Below are 8,028 nucleotides of genomic sequence, written 5' to 3'. Positions count from 1 at the left end.
TTTGACCTAAGAGGCTCACTGTCTGATTTTGAGTTTGTCCAGGTTTGGGAGTATCTAGAAATTACAATTGATATATGCCATTGGATGAGGTAATGATTTGGTAGACAGTGAAGTACCAAGCATGAGATTTAACCTTGTCTTGGGAGATCAAACTGAACGATGATTTATAGCTGATGCTTCTAGCGATAGGATACCCTCTTTCGGGTAAAGGATTCTTTGTAAGTTGAGAGGGTGTATTTTGGCTATAAATGAAACTAAGAATTGTTTGTGTAAACACTCTCAGAGAATTCAGTTTATAGACACTGAATTGATCTGAGAGTCATTAAAGGGCTTTGGTGAAGCTCATATATAATTAAAGATGGACTTTATAATATAACTCTGACTTGGGTGTGGTTGGCTCTCTCTCTCTCTTTTATTGAGTAATACAGGAAATTACCACGACACTGGAGACAAGTAAGATTAACAGAGCAAACTAGAATGCTATTTGTCCTAAACAGAGTGTACACAGTGGCAGAATACCTGACCACTGTGACTGACCCAAACTTAAGGAAAGCTTTAACTATGTACATTCCAGTGAGCATAGCCTTGCTATTGAGCAAGGCCACCGTAGGCAGACATGGCTCTCAAGAGAAGAGAGGCTATGTGCTCACTGCCCACAAATGAGGTGGAAACTGAGCTGCACTTCCTAACCTCCTGCCAAATGTATGACCATATTAGAGACACATATTTCCTTCAGATTAACCGACCCCACAATAATTTGATAAACACTGCTAATATGGGGAGAAGTTTGTCCATAACAAAGCGCTGCTCTACCTTCTTAACAGCACTATCAACAAGGCAGGTTCTAAATGCCCTATTTTTTGTTTCACTTCATCACTTCTTGCTTTTATGAGAGGTATTGACATGTGGAATGCACCGAGCTGTCTGTTTGAACTACTGGCTCACAGCTTGTATGCCACAAGAGGTCTCTTCACAGTCCCCAAGTCCAGAACAGACTATGGGAGGTGCACAGTACTACAAAGAGCCATGACTACATGGAACTCTATTCCACATCAGGTAACTGATGCAAGCAGTAGAATCAGATTTAAAAAGCAGGTAAAAACACCTCATGGAACAGCGGGGACTGTGAAGCAACACAAACATAGGCACAGACACATGAATAAACACACGATACATACGCACTATACACGTACACATGGAATTTGTACTGTAGATATGTGGTAGTGGTGGAGTAGGAGCCTAAGGGCACACAGTGTGTTGTGAAATCTGTGAATGTATTGTATTTTTTAAATTGTATAAACAGCCTTAATTTGCCTGGACCCCAGGAAGAGTAGCTGCTGCCTTGGCAGGAACTAATGGGGATCCATAATAAACCCCAGGAAGAGTAGTTGCTGCCTTGGCAGGAACTAATGGGGATCCATAATAAACCCAGGAAGAGTAGCTGCTGCCTTGGCAGGAACTAATGGGGATCCATATAAACACCAGGAAGAGTAGCTGCTGCCTTGGCAGGAACTAATGGGGATCCATAATAAACACCAGGAGAGAGGTGCTGCCTTGGCAGGAACTAATGGGGATCCATAAATACCCCAGGGAGAGTAGCTGCTGCCTTGGCAGGAACTAATGGGGACCATAATAAACACCAGGAAGAGTAGCTGCTGCCTTGGCAGGAACTAACTGGGATCCATAATAAACCCCAGGAAGAGTAGCTGCTGCCTTGGCAGGAACTAATTGGGATCCATAATAAACCCCAGGAAGAGTAGCTGCTGCCTTGGCAGGAACTAATGGGGATCCATAATAACCCCAGGAAGCGTAGCTGCTGCCTTGGCAGGAATTAATGGGGATCCATAATAAACCCCAGGAAGAGTAGCTGCTGCCTTGGCAGGAACTAACTGGGATCCATATAAACCCCAGGAAGAGTAGCTGCTGCCTTGGCAGGAACTAATTGGGATCCATAATAAACCCCAGGAAGAGTAGCTGCTGCCTTGGCAGGAACTAATGGGGTCCATAATAAACCCCAGGAAGCGTAGCTGCTGCCTTGGCAGGAATTAATGGGGATCCATAATAAACCCAGGAAGATTAGCTGCTTCCTTGGCAGGAACTAATGGGGATCCATAATAATACAAATACAAAAATATTGGTTGAAATTCCACGGTGGGTCATCACAGCAGCAAGATTTGTGGCCTGTTGCCACAAGAAAAAGGGAAACCAGTGAAGAACAAACACCATTGTAAGTACACCCCATGTGTGACTAGTTTCAGGAAAGTCATGACTTCATGATTCACAGGAGAGGCGTTTGAATGTTTCTTTTTATTATTTCATCAAAATTCATTTTTTGGCAGAAGTGCCTTCTTGAACATGTGGACTTTCATGCTCCTTAACTTTTCTGCGCTACGGAATACGGGTTCACTTTTCTAAACAACTGCTTAATTGCAGGGCGCCAAATTCAAAAATATTACTACAAATATTTATAATCATGCAATCACAAGTGAAATATACCAAAACACAGCTTAGGTTGTTGTTAATCCACCTATGGTGTCAGATTTTGAAAATATATTTTACAGCGAAAGAAATCCAAGCTTTTGTGAGTGTAGCTTTCAATGCTATAACAGCTTAGCCTTATATTAGCTTGGCTAGCTTGGTCACGAAAGTAAGAAAAGCAATCAAACGAATCGCTTACCTTTGATAATCGTCGGGTGTTCCCACTCACGAGACTCCCAGTTACACAACAAATGTTCTTTTTTGTTCGTTAAATCCCCAAAAGAATCCGAAATGGTCGTAAAACATTTAAAATGTTTTTTATAATCAAACCTCAGGTTGTCTTTAACAAACATAATCGATAATATTTCAACGGAGCATAACCTATTCATTAAGAGAGAAAATGAAAATGGTGAGCTCCTCACGTGCGTGCAGGAAATATCAGAGGACACCTGACCTCTTTTGAAACATCTCGCTCATTTTTCAAAATAAAAGCCTGAAACGATGTCTAAAGCCTGGTCACAGCCTGAGGAAGCCACTGGAAAAATAATCTGGTTGATACCCCTTTAAATGGAGGTTAGACGGGCCAGGAAACAAAGTTAGTTTTCTTCAAATATCACTTCCGGGTGTCTTTTTCTCAGGATTTCGCTTGCAGAATAAGTATTGTTTTTCTCACAGACAATATTTTGACAGTTTTGGAAACTTTGGAGTGTTTTCTATCTAGAAGGGGTACCATTTGACACTGTTTTGAAAATCGACTTCTCATTCCTGTTTTGACCTCTTCTCAGGTTTTTGTCTGCCAAATGAGTTCTGTTATACTTACAGAAATAATTCAAACAGTTTTAGAAACTTCTGAGTGTTTTCTATACAATAGTAATAATAATATGCATGTATTACCGTCTGGGACAGAGTAGGAGGAAATTTCGTTTGGGCATGCTATTTTGTTCAAAGTGGAAACACTGCCCCCTATCCCGATGAAGTTTTTAACAAACTATAATTTTGGCAAGTCTGCTTTGGTGGATGACACAAGTCATTTTTCCAACAATTGTTTAGACAGATTAGACAGATTATTTCACATTTCACAATCCAGTGAGTCAGAAGTTTACATACACTAAGTTGACTGTGCCTTTAAACAGCTTGGAACATTCCAGAAAATTATGTCATGGCTTTAGAAGCTTCTGATAGGCTAATTGACATCATTTGAGTCAATTGGAGTGTACCTGTGGATGTATTTCAAGGCCTACCTTCAAACTCATTGCCTCTTTGATTGACATCATGGAAAAATCAAAAGAAATCAGCCAAGACCTCAGATAGAAAATTGTAAACCTCCACAAGTCTGGTTCATCCTTGGGAGCAATTTCAAAATGCCTGAAGGTACCACATTCATTTGTACAAACAAGAGTACACAAGTATAAACACCATGGGACCACGCAGCCGTCAAACCACTCAGGAAGGAGATGTGTTCTGTCTCCTAGAGATTACGTACTTTGGTGCGAAAGTGAAAATCAATCCCAGAACAACAGCAAAGGACCTTGTGAAGATGCTGGAGAAACAGGTACAAAGTATCTATATCCACAGTAAAACGAGTTCTATATCGACATAACCTGAAAGGCCACTCAGCAAGGAAGTTTATATTATTATATACAGCTGGAGCTGTGATCCTGGAGAGACCTGTTTATATATGATGTTTATATATTATATACAGCTGGTGCTGTGATCCTGGAGAGACCTGTTTAAATATTATTTACAGCTGGAGCTGTGTTCATGGAGAGACCTGTTTATATATGATGTTTATATATTATATACAGCTGGTGCTGTGATCCTGGAGAGAGCTGTTTATATATTATATACAGCTGGATCTGTGTTCCTGGAGAGAGACCTGAAACCCATCTGGACAAGAGGAATACCTATGTGAGAATGCTGTTCATCGACTACAGCTCAGCATTAACACCATAGTACCCCAAACTCGTCATCAGCTCGAGACCCTGGGTCTTGACCCGCCCTGTGCAACTGGGTCCTGGACTTCCTGACGGGCCGCCTCCAGGTGGTGAGGGTAGGTAACAACATCTCCACCCCGCTGATCCTCACACTGGGGCCCCACAAGGGTGCGTTCTGAGCCCTCTCCTGTACTCCCTGTTCACCCACGACTGCGTGGCCATGCACGCCTCCAACTCAATCATCAAGTTTGCGGACGACACTACAGTGGTAGGCTTGATTACCAACAAGACGAGACGGAATACAGGGAGGAGGTGAGGGCCCTCGGAGTGTGGTGTCAGGAAAATAACCTCACACTCAACGTCAACAAAACAAAGGAGATGATTGTGGACTTCAGGAAACAGCAGAGGGAGCACCCCCCTATCCACATCGACGGACAGTAGTGGAGAAGGTGGAAAGTTTTAAGTTCCTCGGTGTACACATCACGGACAAACTGAATTGGTCCACCCACACAGACAGCGTTGTGAAGAAGGCGCAGCAGCGCCTCTTCAACCTCAGGAGGCTGAAGCAATTCGGCTTGTCACCAAAAGTACTCACAAACTTCTACAGATGAACAATCGGAGCATCCGGTCGGGCTGTATCACCGCCTGGTACGGCAACTGCTCCGCCACAACCGTAAGGCTCTCCAGAGGGTAGTGAGGTCTGCACAACGCATCACCGGGGGCAAACTACCTGCCCTCCAGGAAACCTACACCACCCGATGTCACAGGAAGGCCATAAAGATCATCAAGGACAACAACCACCCGAGCCACTGCCTGTTCACCGCGCTATCATCCAGAAGGCGAGGTCAGTACAGGTGCATCAAAGCAGGAACCGAGAGACTGAAAAACAGCTTCTATCTCAAGGCCATCAGACTGTTAAACAGCCACCACTAACATTTAGTGGCTGCTTACAGCATACTGACTCAACTCCAGCCACTTTAATAATGGGAATTGATGGAAATTATTGTAATACATGTATCACTAGCCACTTTAAACTATGCCACTTTATGTTTATATACCCTACATTACTCATCTCATATGTATATACTGTACTCTAAACCATCTACTGCATCTTGCCTATGCCGTTCTGTACCATCACTCATGCACATATCTTTATGTACATATTCTTTATCCCTTTACACTTGTGTGTATAAGGTAGTAGTTGTGGAATTGTTAGGTTAGATTACTTGTTGGTTATTACTGCATTGTCGGTACTAGAAGCACAAGCATTTCGCTACACTCGCATTAACATCTGCTAACCATGTGTATGTGAGAAATACAATTTGATTTGATTTGATTTAGATTTAGATTTATATATGACGTTGTCACGTGTCTGACCTTATTTCTTTTGTTTTAGTCTTTATTTAGTTGGTCAGGACGTGAGTTGGGTGGGTATTAACTATGTTGTCTGTTTCTATGTGGGGTTTCTATGTGGGGTTTTCTCGTTTGGCCTGATATGGTTCTCAATCAGAGGCAGCTGTCATTCATTGTCTCTGATTGGGAACCATATTTAGGAAGCCTCTCTCTGGAGCAGTACCCCATACCCAAAGTGGAGGATTTGCTTTCAACGTTAACCGGAGGGCAACAGTTTACAAAACTGGACACTAGTCACGCATATCAGCAAGTGCTAATGGATAAAGCTTCACAGAAGTACCTGACCATAAACACCCACAGAGGGATGTTTACCTATAAACGCTTACCTTTCGGGGTGTCTTCTGCACCAGCTATCTTCCAAAGACCTATGGAGGGAATTCTGCAGGGGATACCCAAGGTAGCAATTTACCTCGACGACATTCTTGTCACGGGAGTCACGAAGGAGGAACATCTCAGAAACTTAGGTGAAGTTTTGAGGAGGATGGAGGAYGCCGGTCTCCGGCTGAAGAGGAGCAAGTGTACACTGTTAGCTGATGAAGTGCAGTACCTGGGTCACAAGGTGGATGCCAAGGGGGTACACACTGTCAAAGCTAAAGTGARGGCTGTTGTGGAAGCTCCAGCTCCGACAAATGTTACAGAGCTGAAAGCTTATCTAGGCTTACTGAATTATTATAATCGCTTCCTCCCGAACCTCTCTACCCTCTTAGCTCCTCTACATCAACTGTTAAGGAAGGATGTGGCCTGGAAATGGTCAGAAAGACAGGAAGAAAATTTTGCAAAGTCAAAGGTGTTACTGCAATCAGCTGAAGTGCTAGTGCACTACTCAGCAGACAGAGATCTCATCTTCATCGCCAAATATGTAGTATCCTTAAAGGCTTCTTAGTATTACGACTCATGAGACTTACATACGGTTTAGTATTTAATTGTAACTTAGATTTACATTCTCTTATGCACCTAGCTTAAAACTACCTGAAGCATTCTTAATCATGGTAATATAGGCAGACATAGGAAATAGCTACGGATAGCGGGAAGCAAACCCCCGTCTTGAGTCAATACTGCCATCTATTGGTAAACATAAATATACCAGGTTACTACAATTATATACAGCTGGAGCTGTGATCCTGGAGAGACCTGTTTATATATTATATACAGATGGAGCTGTGATCCTGGAGAGACCTGTTTATATATGATGTTTATATATTATATACAGCTGGATCTGTGATCCATATGGGGATGGGAGATGGCCATATATCACACCCCCTCGAGGCTTATTACTTAAATGGTTACTGACGTGGTAGTTACATGTATTTACAATGTATTTGCTGTATTAGTCACATGCGCTGAATACAACAGGTGTAGATAGACCTTACAGTGAAATGCTGAATACAACAGGTGTATGTAGACCTTACAGTGACATGCTGAATACAACAGGTGTAGGAAGACCTTACAGTGACATGCTGAATACAACAGGTGTAATAGACCTTACAGTGAAATGCTGAATACAACAGGTGTAGGTAGACCTTACAGTGAAATGCTGAATACAACAGGTGTAGGTAGAGCTTACAGTGAAATGCTGAATACAACAGGTGTAGGTAGACCTTACAGTGAAATGCTTACTTACGAGCCCCTAACCAGCAGTGCAGTTTAAAAAAAATATGGATAAGAATAAGAGATAAAAGTAACAAGTAATTAAAGAGCAGCAGTAAAAAATAACAATATATACATGGGGGTGCCGGTACAGAGTCAATGTGGGGGGGCACCAGTTAGTTGAGGTAGTATGTACATGTAGCTAGAGTTATTAAAGAGACTATGCATAGATAACAGCAGAGAGTGGCAGTGGTGAGGGGAGGTAGGTGGGGGGGCAATGCAAATAGTCTGGTTAGCCATTTGACTTGATGTTCAGGAGTCTTATGGCTTGGGGGTAGAAGCTGTTTAGAAGCCTCTTGGACCTAGACTTGGTGCTCCGGTACCACTTGCCGTGCGGTAGCAGAGAGAACAGTCTATGACTAGGGTGGCTGGAGTCTTTGACAATTTTTGGGGCCTTCCTCTGACACCGCCTAGTACAGAGGTCCTGGATGGCAGGAAGCTTGGCCCCAGCAATGTACTGGGCAGTATGCACTACCCTCTGTAGTGCCTTGTGGTCGGAGGTCGAGCAGTTGTCATACCAGGCAGTGATGCAACCAGTCAGGATGCTCTCAATGTA

Source organism: Salvelinus sp. IW2-2015, unplaced genomic scaffold (genome assembly GCF_002910315.2).
Source record: "Salvelinus sp. IW2-2015 unplaced genomic scaffold, ASM291031v2 Un_scaffold4103, whole genome shotgun sequence".
NCBI lineage: Eukaryota > Metazoa > Chordata > Actinopteri > Salmoniformes > Salmonidae > Salvelinus > Salvelinus sp. IW2-2015.
Note: the sequence above shows the minus strand (reverse complement) of the source record.